The following is a 13,747-nucleotide window of genomic DNA, read 5'->3' as shown; positions in this document are numbered from 1 at the left end:
AAGTATACAGCATATATGAGTAGGTGGAGGAAATTTTTCAATTTTCCAAAACAATCAACAAGAACAAATTGTAAACCACCAGAAGAGCGGCGGTCAGGCTATAATATATTGAGAATGGGACTGGAAATGACTGACTAAAAACTGACACTCAATTCCAGCAGTTCAAATTAAGAAAAAGAAGAGGTAAAAAGGAACATCACAAAAAAAAAAAAAAACGTTAGAACAAAAATAAGCAAAAACACCTACCAAGAGCCACAGGCCACCGATCCGTCCATAGAAGTGTCCATCCAATCCGCCAGGGAAGAAACAGCAGAAATAAGAAGAGAGGGAAAAGAAAAGAGGAAGTGTGTGTGGAGAGGGAAGTACGGATGAAGAAGAGGGAGAGGGGAAGATAGGAAGCTCAGTCAGTTAGAGAAACTTGGTTATCAAGTTGTCGGAGAGAGTACCAAAAGTTAGATTGGAAACATTTATGTATTGCTAGTTTAGTGTGGGGAGGGAGGGTACAAATGTATTTATCCCAGCACTTAAAGAGTGCAGGAGTCAGGGTTTCCTTGTGGATAGAGGCCTCCAGACAGTCCATATTAAATAAGAAGAGTAACCTAGAAGTAGCCATAGGGAGAGTAGGAGAGGTAGGATGGATCCACTGTTGCAATATAGCTTTTTTCCCCACTGCTGAAAGTAACACTATCAATTTTTTATCAGTGCGTGGAATTCCAGGTTGATCTGACAGATGACCAAAGAGGGCCCAGGGAGCAGTGCATTGAAAGGGGATGCCTAGCGTTGAGGTGCCATAATGGTGTAAGGTATGCCAGAATTTTTGAATGGCAGGGCAGGCCCAGAGACAATGGAAAAGGTCAGCTTCTACCGTTGAGCATTTATTACATCCGGCCCTATCTGATATACCCATTAGAAAACCTTGTTTAGGCGAAATATATGCCCTGTGTAGCAGTTTATAGGCCATTTCCTGATATATACTAGCCGGTATTAGTTTAAGGGTCATAACAAAAGTATCTAATAGGGTGTCTACTGTGAATGTAGGAACTTGGGAGATCCATTTAGCCAGATCAGGGAAATCAGTGTGGGGGTCCAGTTCAGTGCGGATGCGCGCATAGATAGAAGATATGGAGTATGTGTTGGAGCGTAAAAGGGAGTCTAAGGGGTTAACAAAGTCTTTTCCCGTGAGGTGAGGGAGAACGGATGTAAGATAATGTATAGCCTGGGAGTAGTGAAATCCATGCAGGGGTGAAATTGCATATTTCTCAATAGCCTCCTGGAATGGCAAAGGAGTGTGAGTAGGTGTCATCAGATTACGTAGAGTCTTTAAACCAGAGGAGCACCAAGCACTAAAAGGCAAAGAGGCAGTACCATTTTGGAACTCCAGGTTTCCAAGCAAAGGTAGAGATACTGAGTAATAATATTTGAGACCAAGAGCTTTCCTAGCCATTTTCCACGCCTTAATAGTGGAAGACAACAACGGGTTATCAAATTGGGGAGATTTTATTTGAGAGGGCCGGGCATGTAGGAGGTAAGCAAGAGAGAGAGGAGCACAAAGCTGAGATTCTAACATGGTATCTGTGAATACATCGTTGCCCCTGAGCCAATCCATAGCGAAACGTAGTAAGCACGCTAGATTGTATTGTTTAATGTTTGGTAGGTTTACACCCCCTTGGCGCACCGATTGCGACATTTTTTTTAGACTTATCCTGGGGCGCTTACGGTTCCATATAAACTTGGAAAGCAAGGTATTAAGTAAAGAAAAGTCGGAGTTAGTGAGAAGAATGGGAGTCATTTGGAGAATATACAGGAGTTTCGGGAAGCTTGCCATTTTAAACAGGTTGCATCTCCCTAACATATTAAGGGGAAGGTTTTGCCATAGGCTAAGTTCAGTCTGTATTTTATGTATGATCGGGGTTATATTACGTGCATAGAGGGTGGAGAGATGTTGTGGTAGAGCCACTCCTAAAAAGGTGATATGCGAGGGGGCCCATCTAAACGGGAAGGGTCTAATCCAACCCAGTCTCGCCTGGCCAAATATGGCCAGGGCTTCAGACTTGGCAAAGTTAATGGAGAAGCCAGCAAAGGACGAAAATCTGTCAATTGCCTCTACCAATACAGGAAGGGAGCGTTTAGGGTCAGAGGTACATATAAGTAGGTCATCTGCGAAGGCTATAACTTTGAGTTCGCGATCCCCAACAACAATGCCTCTAAACCCAGGTAGCAGTTGGATATAACGAATAAAAGGTTCCAAGGCCAAATTAAAAAGCAAAGGGGAGAGAGGGCATCCTTGTCTGGTGCCTCTCTCAAGAGAAAAGGAAGGGGAGGCCACATTATTAACTACCACCTGGGCCATCGGAGCAGTGCAGAGGGTCCGCATTAGACTACAGAAATTAGTGCCAAATTGCTGATGGGAGAGCACTCTAAAAAGGTGTGGCCAAGCGATTTTATCGAAGGCCTTTTCGGCGTCTAGATTAATAAGAATATTGTCTTCCAAATTATGAAGGCGGGTATGGGAAATAGCAGCTATCGCCGATCTAATACCTTGTACAGATTGTCTGCCTTTAATAAAGCCTAACTGGGCCGGGGAAATGAGATGAGGCAGACAAGACTGTAGACGGTTGGCCATTAGTTTGGTAAGCAATTTGAAGTCTTGGTTAAGAAGTGAGATAGGGCGATAGGAACCCACGAGGGAGGGATCTTTATCTGGCTTGGGTATTACAATTATCCGTGCCTCATTGAAGTATAAGGGTATAGTTCCGGAGGTAAATATATGATTATATAATTTGGCTAGAGTGGGTGTGAGTTCAGCATTAAGTAATTTATAGTATTCAGCCCCAAAGCCATCAGGGCCTGGGCTCTTGCCGTTTGGTAAAGATTTGATAGTTGTGAGTATCTCTTCCTCAGTTATAGACATCTCGAGAAGGTCCCTGTCCTCTCGAGAGAGGACAGGAAGCTGAGCGTCATGTAAAAAGGATTCACCTGTCTCCACGTTATCTGACTCTGCTGTATATAGGGATTTGTAAAACTGCATAAATTCGGCGCAAATGGCTGTCGGATCTGATATAATAGTGTCTGAAGATTTAACCACCTCAACCCATGTGCGCGTGCGGGGTCCCCGAGCGAGGTTTGCCAAGAGTCTGCCCGATTTATTACCCCATCTAAAAAATTTGTTCCGCTGGTAATCATATCGTGTCTGGGCCTGCTCTGTTAGGAAGGTATCATATACTTGTTTAGCAGTCAGGTATGCCTCTTTATGTGCGGGAGTGTCGGAACGCTTATACGTTCTATAAGTTGAGGTGAGAAGGGAGCTCAGTTCATGGAGGCGGGAGTTAAATGTTTTGCGTTTAGAATTTACGTATGAGATAATGTGGCCCCGGATAACAGCTTTAGAGGCGCTCCAGAACAGTGAGACATCCTCCGCCTGGGCCAAATTATCAGCAACGTAGGTGTGCCAAGTGTGTCTAAGGTGTAGGAGAAAATCCTCAGAGTGAGTAAGATAAGCAGGGAATCGCCAGCATTTGGAAAAACATTGGGGCAGCGCGAGCTTAAGAGAAATCATAATAGGGGCATGGTCTGAGATAATAATATTTTTAATCGATGTGTGAGTGACTTTAGGGAAGAGGTGTCGGGATAAGAAAATATAATCAATACGGGAGTGCGTAGAGTGAGGGTGAGAGTAGAAAGAGTAATCACGAAGAAGAGGGTGATGGATACGCCAAGGGTCGGAGAGAGCAAGTTGTGAACAGAGGGAGGAAAGAAGATCACAGCCGGATTTGGAGGATGAAGTACTCACCCCAGACCTGTCCATGGACGGATCGATGACCGTGTTGAAATCTCCTCCCAGGATTAGATTAGAGCTCCCCCAAGAGGAAAGTTTCTGTAGGACAACTGCAAAAAAATCCTGTTGAGAGACATTTGGGGCATATAGATTAAGGAGAGTATACAAGACATTATCAATAGTCACATCTAGCAAAATAAATCTCCCATTAGGATCAAGAAACCTTCTGCGTATCGAATATTGTAGGGACTTGTGAAAAAGGATGGCAACTCCCCTGGTCTTATTAGAATAAGGGGCCGAGACACAATCTCCGATCCAGGGGGCACGTAGAGTGTTACGGGGATCGTCCAGCCAGTGTGTTTCCTGTAGGAAGGTGATGTGAGGGGTCAAACGGTGGAGGTGGGAGAGTACCTTCTTGCGCTTCACTGGAGCGTTAAGGCCCTCCACATTCCATGATACTATATTGAAGGCAAGGAGTGGGGTATCTTCCGCGGCGGCGGGGGGAGTAGGAGCAGGGTCAGCTATATCAGCCTATACCGATGGATGGGAATGCAAGAAAAAGTATACTAGAGGTAAAGTAGGGCCCCTGCCCGTCCCAGCGAGCGGGAAGGGGTTGACCCATGGAGGATCGGGGTCGGCAGGTTCGGCAGGTGCAACCAACAATATTAAACAGTAACATAAAAAACAAACAAGAAAAACAAGAAAATTTACAGCTCATTGTATACACAGAGCTGCGCAATTATTCCTCTCCACGTGACCTACAGATGGAGAAAAAAAAGGAGAAAAACATGTATGCAAGCAATAATAACAGTGCAACAGTCAAGTGGGTAAACTCGAGAAGTGGGCCTTGGCGAGTGTTATGTCATCGAAGAACAACGGCTTGCCGTCCTCGAAGACCCGCAGCCGGGCCGGGTACAGGAGAGAGAATTTAATTTTGGCGTTAAACAGTTGCTTGCACAACGGGGCAAACTCCTTGCGTTTAGCAGCGACAATGGTGGAAAAGTCCTGAAATATCAAGAGCCGGTCTCCGTTGTAGGTTAAGCTATCCGTCTTCCGGTAGTGGTCTAGGAGTCGAGCTTTGTCGGCATAATTAAGGATTTTCATGATCACCGGGCGAGGGCGACCAGAGTTTGTTTTACGTTCAGGGCCGATTCTATGTGCCCGCTCAATAGCCAGAGGGGCACCTTTGAGATCCATGGCCAGTTGTTGCGGTATCCAATTAGAAAGAAGGTCAAGTAACTCATGGCCTTTGACCGATTCGGGGATGCCCACCACCCGGAGATTACTTCTGCGTCCGCGATTCTCCAAATCATCTAGCTTCTGGGTCAGATCCGAAATGTCACTTTGCTGTGAATTAATGGTGAGTTGTGCTGCATGCAAATCATCCTCCAGGGTAGACACCCTCTGTTCGACGTCATCTAAGCGGCCAGAGTGTTGAGTTAATTTGGATAAAGTGGAGTCAATAGCTTCTCTAATGCCCGCCAGCTTTTCATCTAGCAGAGGGCCCAGCACCGCCGCAATATCCGCAGGTTTCATTTTGGGAGGCTTACTGGCCGGAGCAGACTTGCGTTTTTGTAAGGACCTGGAACGGGTGACAGAGCAGTCTGAATCAGACGAGTGTCCCCACACAGTATTGCCTCGGGTTGTAGAGGCGGGGTCAGCAATTGACATCGGGGTGGGTATGAGAAATTTTTCCATAAAAAAAAGCGGGCAACGGAGGACCGATTTATACAGTAGGAGTCGCCTCACGCAAGGAGCAGGCTATAATGAGGTCACATGGAGAGGAAAAAAATAGGGGAAGTATAACAGGTTACATCCCAACGAGTAATAGCTCAGGACCGGTAGGCATCAGTCCGTGAACAGCGCACATGGGCGAGGAGAAATGTCACACAGGTGTAGAAGCCGGCATGGGTTTATGGGTGGAGCAGGTGTGAGAATAGGCAGAAGTATAGAAATATATTTATAGTGGCTGTGAGTTGTCTAATCTAAAAGTCGCCACAAGAGGGAGCTAGAGTTACAGCCATTTCTAGCTATGGAGTGAGGAGAGAGTGTTGCCAGTCACAAGATGGCCGCCGCCTGTAAGTAAGATACGGATCCTCCGGAGGTCCCCGGGTCGTTAATCCCCGCCAGTGAAGGGGGGAGATCTGTCTTGTAAGGATGGGTGAGGTGGGGGTCGGAGGGCAGGCGCCCGGAGAGGCCGGGGATCGTCAAAGCAGGACTCAGAGTCCGGGCGGCGCCAACCACAAGATGGCCGCCGGCCGCCAGTCACACTCGTCCCGGCTCTCACCTCCTGCAGATTGTCCGGTCGCCGGTCTCCTGTGAGGGTCAGTGCTTGATGGGTGGGCTCTTGGGTGTCAGGGAGGGCCGCTCAGGTGGGAGAGGGGGTCCGCAGAATCGCCGCACCAGGTCCAGCGGACCGACGGCTCCACTCCCAAATCGAGGCCCCGGCTTCTTGAGGAGGGGAAGGCCGCAACCTGCAGAAGCCCTGATAAGGGCTCCCCGGCTCCGCAACCAAGCCCCTCTGGTGTTTAGTGATCAGGGGAGCAGGTGGTCCAGTACAGAGGTGCTTGGGGCCTTTGAAATAGGTTTTATATAAGTTTTATGAGCGGGGCCAGCAGGAGCTCATAAAAAAGGCTTCCTCTCAGCTTGCAGGCCAGGCCACGCCCCGCTTTTGCCAGCTTAAGTCTTTTCATTTTTCTAGCGAGAGGATGAGTGCTTCCATCCTCATGTGAAGCTGAACCACTAGCCATGAACATAGGCCAGGGCCTCAGCCGTTCCTTGCCACTCCGTGTCGTAAATGGCATATTGACAAGTTTACGCTTCTCCTCAGACGCTTTCAATTTAGATTTTTGGGTCATTTTACTGAACTTTTGTTTTTTTGGATTTTACATGCTCTCTACTATGACATTGGGCATCGGCCTTGGCAGACGACGTTGATGGCATTTCATCGTCTCGGCCATGACTAGTGGCAGCAGCTTCAGCACGAGGTGGAAGTGGATCTTGATCTTTCCCTATTTTACCCTCCACATTTTTGTTCTCCATTTTTTAATGTGTGGAATTATATGCCAGTATCAATAGCAATGGCCTACTACTATATATACTGCGCACAACTAAAATGCACCACAGGTATAGAATGTAGATGGATAGTATACTTAATGACGACACAGAGGTAGGCACAGCAGTGGCCTTCCGTATCGTACTGCTATATATAGTATACTGGTGGTCACTGTGTCAGCAAACTGCAAAACTAAAATGCACCACAGGTATAGAATGTAGATGGATAGTATACTTAATGACGACACAGAGGTAGGCACAGCAGTGGCCTTCCGTATCGTACTGCTATATATAGTATACTGGTGGTCACTGTGTCAGCAAACTGCAAAACTAAAATGCACCACAGGTATAGAATCATGTAGATGGATAGTATACTTAATGACGACACAGAGGTAGGCACAGCAGTGGCCTTCCGTATCGTACTGCTATATATAGTATACTGGTGGTCACTGTGTCAGCAAACTGCAAAACTAAAATGCACCACAGGTATAGAATGTAGATGGATAGTATACTTAATGACGACACAGAGGTAGGCACAGCAGTGGCCTTCCGTATCGTACTGCTATATATAGTATACTGGTGGTCACTGTGTCAGCAAACTGCAAAACTAAAATGCACCACAGGTATAGAATCATGTAGATGGATAGTATACTTAATGACGACACAGAGGTAGGCACAGCAGTGGCCTTCCGTATCGTACTGCTATATATAGTATACTGGTGGTCACTGTGTCAGCAAACTGCAAAACTAAAATGCACCACAGGTATAGAATGTAGATGGATAGTATACTTAATGACGACACAGAGGTAGGCACAGCAGTGGCCTTCCGTATCGTACTGCTATATATAGTATACTGGTGGTCACTGTGTCAGCAAACTGCAAAACTAAAATGCACCACAGGTATAGAATGTAGATGGATAGTATACTTAATGACGACACAGAGGTAGGCACAGCAGTGGCCTTCCGTATCGTACTGCTATATATAGTATACTGGTGGTCACTGTGTCAGCAAACTGCAAAACTAAAATGCACCACAGGTATAGAATGTAGATGGATAGTATACTTAATGACGACACAGAGGTAGGCACAGCAGTGGCCTTCCATATCGTACTGCTATATATAGTATACTGGTGGTCACTGTGTCAGCAAACTGCAAAACTAAAATGCACCACAGGTATAGAATGTAGATGGATAGTATACTTAATGACGACACAGAGGTAGGCACAGCAGTGGCCTTCCGTATCGTACTGCTATATATAGTATACTGGTGGTCACTGTGTCAGCAAACTGCAAAACTAAAATGCACCACAGGTATAGAATCATGTAGATGGATAGTATACTTAATGACGACACAGAGGTAGGCACAGCAGTGGCCTTCCGTATCGTACTGCTATATATAGTATACTGGTGGTCACTGTGTCAGCAAACTGCAAAACTAAAATGCACCACAGGTATAGAATCATGTAGATGGATAGTATACTTAATGACGACACAGAGGTAGGCACAGCAGTGGCCTTCCGTATCGTACTGCTATATATAGTATACTGGTGGTCACTGGTCAGCAAAACTCTGCACTGTACTCCTCCTATATAATATTAATTATACTGGTGGTCCCCAGTCCCCACAATAAAGCAGCACACTGAGCACAGATATGGAGTGTTTTTCAGGCAGACAACGTATACTGGTGGTCACTGTCAGCAAAACTCTGCACTGTACTCCTGCTATATAATACAGCTGCTCCCCAGTCCCCACAATTAAGCAGTGTGAGCACAGATATATTATGCAGCACACTGAGCACAGATATGGAGCGTTTTTTTCAGGCAGAGAACGGATAAAACTGGTGGTCACTGATCAGCAAAACTCTGCACTGTACTCCTCCTAACAGCTGCTCCCCAGTCCTCCCCACAATTAAGCAATAAAGCAATCAAGTTCAACAATAAACGGAGAGGACGCCAGCCACAACCTCTCCCTATCATCTCCAATGCACAAGTGAAAATGGCGGCGACGCGCGGCTGCTTATATAGAATCCGAATCTCGCGAGAATCCGACAGCGGGATGATGACGTTCGGGCGCGCTCGGGTTAGCCGAGCAAGGCGGGAAGGTTCGAACCTGCCTCGGACCCGTGTAAAATGGGTGAAGTTCGGGGGGGTTCGGTTTCCGAGAAACCGAACCCGCTCATCACTACTTCGAAGCAGGCTATTGCTCGCTGGATCTGTAATACGATTCAGCAGGCTCATTCTACGGCTGGATTGCCTGTACTAAATTTGGTTAAAGCCCATTCCACTAGGAAGGTGGGCTCTTCTTGGGCGGCTGCCTGAGGCGTCTCGGCATTACAGCTTTGCCGAGCGGCGACTTGGTCGGGGTCAAACACTTTTGCTAAATTCTACAAGTTTGATACCCTGGCTGATGAGGACCTAGCGTTTGCTCAGTCGGTGCTGCAGAGTCATACGCACTCTCCCGCCCGATTGGATGCTTTGGTATAAACCCCATGGTACTTACGGAGTCCCCAGCATCCTCTAGGACGTAAGAGAAAATAAGATTTTAAACCTACCGGTAAATCTATTTCTCCTAGTCCGTAGAGGATGCTGGGCACCCGTCCCAGTGCGGAAACTCTGCAAGACTTGTATATAGTTGTTGCTTACATAAGGGTTCGGTTACAGTTGGAATAGGTCTTGGACCGTTACTGTCGTTTGTTCATACTGTTAACTGGTTATGTATGTTCCAGGTTACATGGTATGATTGGTGTGGGCTGGTATGAATCTTGCCCTTGGATTGCTAAATCCTGCCTTGTATTGTCCATCTCCTCTGGGCACAGTTCTCTAACTGAGGTCTGGAGGAGGGGCATAGAGGGAGGAGCCAGTGCACACCCATAGTCAAAGTTCTTTTTAGGTGCCCTATCTCCTGCGGAGCCCGTCTATACCCCCATGGTCCTTACGGAGTCCCCAGCATCCTCTACGGACTAGGAGAAATAGATTTACCGGTAGGTTTAAAATCTTATTTTATATATATATATATATATATATATATATTCAATTTAATATAGAAGGCACTCACCAGACTTGTAATGAATATGCAAAAAATAGTTTATCAAATCTCACATCAGCAGCTTAATCATGGTTGGTCGACGTTTCGGTCCCAAGCCGGACCTTTTTCCAGACCAGTGTGTACAATCGTCAGAATCACAATTGTACACACTGGTCTGGAAAAAGGTCCGGCTTGGGACCGAAACGTCGACCAACCATGATTAAGCTGCTGATGTGAGATTTGATAAACATTTTTTTGCATATTCATTACAAGTCTGGTGAGTGCCTTCTATATTAAATTGAATATATAAAGGGACCTTGTGGATACAAGCTTTCTCCCTGGAATTTTGGCACCCCAGCAGATGATATTGGATATACAGTGAGTGCCACTTCATTTGTTCCGAAATATATATATATATATATATATATATATATATATATATATATATATATATATATATAATACACACACATGTATAGACCACTACAAGAACATGGATTTGGACACAAATCCTCTTTATTCATGCACTTAACTTGAGAACTTGTTGTTATTCAGTTACAATTCCCTTTATTAAATAAAACATTTCAGTATACTGCCATACCCAGGATTGAAACCTATAACCTGATGAATTCTAATCAAACACCTTACTCAATGAGCTATTTGATCCTGCATAAAAACTATGAACACTATATTAAGCTACTGGCACTTCAGCATTGCAATTGAGCAGATCTATGCAGTGTGCAGCCACACATCCAATCTCTTGCAGCCACACACTACATAGATCAGCTCAGTCGCAATGCTCATCACCCCCTCACAAAGTACAAATGGTCAAAACTGCAATGCTGACCTTTTTTCCCCCACAAAGTACAAGGTAAGCTTCAAATAGCATTGTCTAGCTTAGAATTCTCTAGCTTTCTATGCAAGGGCAGATAACTCAATGAATACATTGTCTGACTTCAATGCCACAGGCAATGGATTTGAATACCAAGTATGTCAGCAAGTTGAAATGTAATAAAGGACAGTGTGACTGAATAACAGAATCTCAAGTTGAGTTCATGAATTTTGCATAGGTATTAGTGACAGAAGGGGTCAGGTTAGGAGACAGCAGTGGTCAGGTGATACCGGGCTCCAAAAAGGGGGGAAGCTGCAAGTGAAAGTAATTAAAACATATAATTGCAAGTGCCGCCAACAGCGCCCCCCTACCCTGCAGCACTATGTGCAATGCCCCTTTCGCACACACCTAGTTACTGCCCTGCAATAGGTACAAACAATGTATTACAGTCCATTATACATAACATATTCCACAAATGCCAAGGATTGAAGCGACTATAATATATAAGGATCAAAGAAAATCGGAGGATCTTCTAAGGAAACGCGTGTCTCATACCACAGAGTTCTCTGGAAACACTTCAAAATTGAGTTTTTAGTGGATATTGGTAAATTCTCCATGTAACTTTCCCATGAATCTAAGCATTTTTCAGGATGTTTTCTGTATTTTTACATTGGCTGGACTATTTTTTTTTTAAATTGTCCAAATAACTTTACTTCACTTTGGAGCCACCCCGATGGAAATTCTGTGTGTAAGAAAACTATTACACGCACACATATTATATATATATATATATATATATATATATATATATATATATAGCAAATGCTGGCTCTCTGGGATGGATTGCTGCTCCTCTCCTCTATGCATCAAGAACTAGGCGGCACTCCACGGATTTTGGTAAATACGAAGTGTATTGAAAATGAATCAAACAATAACAAGCATAGTGGACACCAACGTTTCAACGCCTCCTGGGCGTTTTTGTCAAGGTGCTACGCTGTGTAGTGTAAAGCGAAAACCAACAAACATTACAGTTGTCTTTCCTTACCTTTTAAAGGGTATGTGAATAAGACTGCCTCCCCTCCATGCCGGCGTCCACCTGGGGCCGGGAGCCGTGTCCCGCGGCACTTCCGGTTGGACGCAGTGGGCGTGATGACGTTCACCGCTGCGTCCTCTCTGGTTGGCCCGCACGCACCAGCTCTCCATTGCCAGGGGCACCGTTACTATGGAGATAGGAAAACAGAAGCTATTACAGTACAGTGAATATACAATGGAGCAACCTAGCTCCGTGATCGGTAATCTAATCAAATGAATACCTATACAGTGCTAATAGATATTACCACCACCTATTAAAAACAACATGGAAACGCACCATATCAACCCTTCTATGCTTTAAATGGAGTCAGATGTTACTTTCTGATAGAGATGTGCACTTGAAATTTTTCGGGTTTTGGTTTTGGGTTCGGTTCCGCGGCCGTGTTTTGGGTTCGACCGCGTTTTGGCAAAACCTCACCGAATTTTTTTTGTCGGATTCGGGTGTGTTTTGGATTCGGGTGTTTTTTCAAAAAACACTAAAAAACAGCTTAAATCATAGAATTTGGTGGTCATTTTGATCCCAAAGTATTATTAACCTCAAAAACCATAATTTCCACTCATTTTCAGTCTATTCTGAACACCTCACACCTCACAATATTATTTTTAGTCCTAAAATTTGCACCGAGGTCGCTGGATGACTAAGCTAAGCGACCCTAGTGGCCGACACAAACACCTGGCCCATCTAGGAGTGGCACTGCAGTGTCACGCAGGATGGCCCTTCCAAAAAACACTCCCCAAACAGCACATGACGCAAAGAAAAAAAGAGGCGCAATGAGGTAGCTGTGTGAGTAAGCTAAGCGACCCTAGTGGCCGACACAAACACCTGGCCCATCTAGGAGTGGCACTGTAGTGTCACGCAGGATGGCCCTTCCAAAAAAAACACTCCCCAAACAGCACATGACGCAAAGAAAAAAAGAGGCGCAATGAGGTAGCTGTGTGAGTAAGCTAAGCGACCATAGTGGCCGACACAAACACCTGGCCCATCTAGGAGTGGCACTGCAGTGTCACGCAGGATGGCCCTTCCAAAAAACACTCCCCAAACAGCACATGACGCAAAGAAAAAAAGAGGCGCAATGAGGTAGCTGTGTGAGTAAGCTAAGCGACCCTAGTGGCCGACACAAACACCTGGCCCATCTAGGAGTGGCACTGCAGTGTCACGCAGGATGGCCCTTCCAAAAAACACTCCCCAAACAGCACATGACGCAAAGAAAAAAAGAGGCGCAATGAGGTAGCTGTGTGAGTAAGCTAAGCGACCCTAGTGGCCGACACAAACACCTGGCCCATCTAGGAGTGGCACTGCAGTGTCACGCAGGATGGCCCTTCCAAAAAACACTCCCCAAACAGCACATGACGCAAAGAAAAAAAGAGGCGCAATGAGGTAGCTGTGTGAGTAAGCTAAGCGACCCTAGTGGCCGACACAAACACCTGGCCCATCTAGGAGTGGCACTGCAGTGTCACGCAGGATGGCCCTTCCAAAAAACACTCCCCAAACAGCACATGACGCAAAGAAAAAAAGAGGCGCAATGAGGTAGCTGTGTAAGTAAGCTAAGCGACCCTAGTGGCCGACACAAACACCTGGCCCATCTAGGAGTGGCACTGCAGTGTCACGCAGGATGGCCCTTCCAAAAAACACTCCCCAAACAGCACATGACGCAAAGAAAAAAAGAGGCGCAATGAGGTAGCTGTGTGAGTAAGCTAAGCGACCCTAGTGGCCGACACAAACACCTGGCCCATCTAGGAGTGTCACTGCAGTGTCACGCAGGATGGCCCTTCCAAAAAACACTCCCCAAACAGCACATGACGCAAAGAAAAAAAGAGGCGCAATGAGGTAGCTGTGTGAGTAAGCTAAGCGACCCTAGTGGCCGACACAAACACCTGGCCCATCTAGGAGTGTCACTGCAGTGTCACGCAGGATGGCCCTTCCAAAAAACACTCCCCAAACAGCACATGACGCAAAGAAAAAAAGAGGC

The sequence above is a fragment of the Pseudophryne corroboree genome, chromosome 7, assembly GCF_028390025.1.
Source record: "Pseudophryne corroboree isolate aPseCor3 chromosome 7, aPseCor3.hap2, whole genome shotgun sequence".
NCBI classification, from domain to species: domain Eukaryota; kingdom Metazoa; phylum Chordata; class Amphibia; order Anura; family Myobatrachidae; genus Pseudophryne; species Pseudophryne corroboree.
This window is presented reverse-complemented; position numbering follows the sequence as displayed.